Raw genomic sequence first — 641 nt, forward strand, 5'->3', positions numbered from 1 at the left:
GACACTTTTGTGCAAGCGATACACTGTCATCGACTTATTCGAATACTTCTCAGTGTAGTATTTTGTATTTTCTTCACGCTTTGAGCTTGGTGTCCTGCTCACCAAAAGGGGAGGTGATTGAACTCGGTCGTGGTGTCGACCGGTCCCAAAATAGGTGGAAATCGCTTTCCAATGGGTCAATACCACGTTCGTTTTAGCTTGATGTTCAGGAGCTCTATCCTGAAAGCCCTAGTTTGAACTCAAACCTACAGAGCTCTCTCATTGTAGCCATTAGTGAGCAAATCACGGAACGTATGGACCGGCAAATGGCCGTCCACATGGAAGCACTGGATTGGTGTCGCTCTTCTTTCATTCGAAGAATCGTCCCTTTGAGAGACAAAGAAGTAGGCCATAAATTTGAGTCTCAAGCATGCAAAAGTTCTGGAGAATATATATGACTTTCCCAGGAGAAAGGTTGTTCAAGTTCAAATGTCCTTGGCCCTCGTTACCTTGGTCGAATATATTATACACGTACCTAAAGGGCTTTGCCCCTGCTCTCATTGGACCTTTCACTAATGAACTGACTGGAAAAGTTTGATTACTGCTCAAACTTCCCTCAGCGGAGACACTCTAGGGTATATTTGCTTGGGCATGAACCACTG

The sequence above is a fragment of the Tigriopus californicus genome, chromosome 3 (genome assembly GCF_007210705.1).
Source record: "Tigriopus californicus strain San Diego chromosome 3, Tcal_SD_v2.1, whole genome shotgun sequence".
Classification (NCBI taxonomy): Eukaryota; Metazoa; Arthropoda; class Copepoda; order Harpacticoida; family Harpacticidae; genus Tigriopus; species Tigriopus californicus.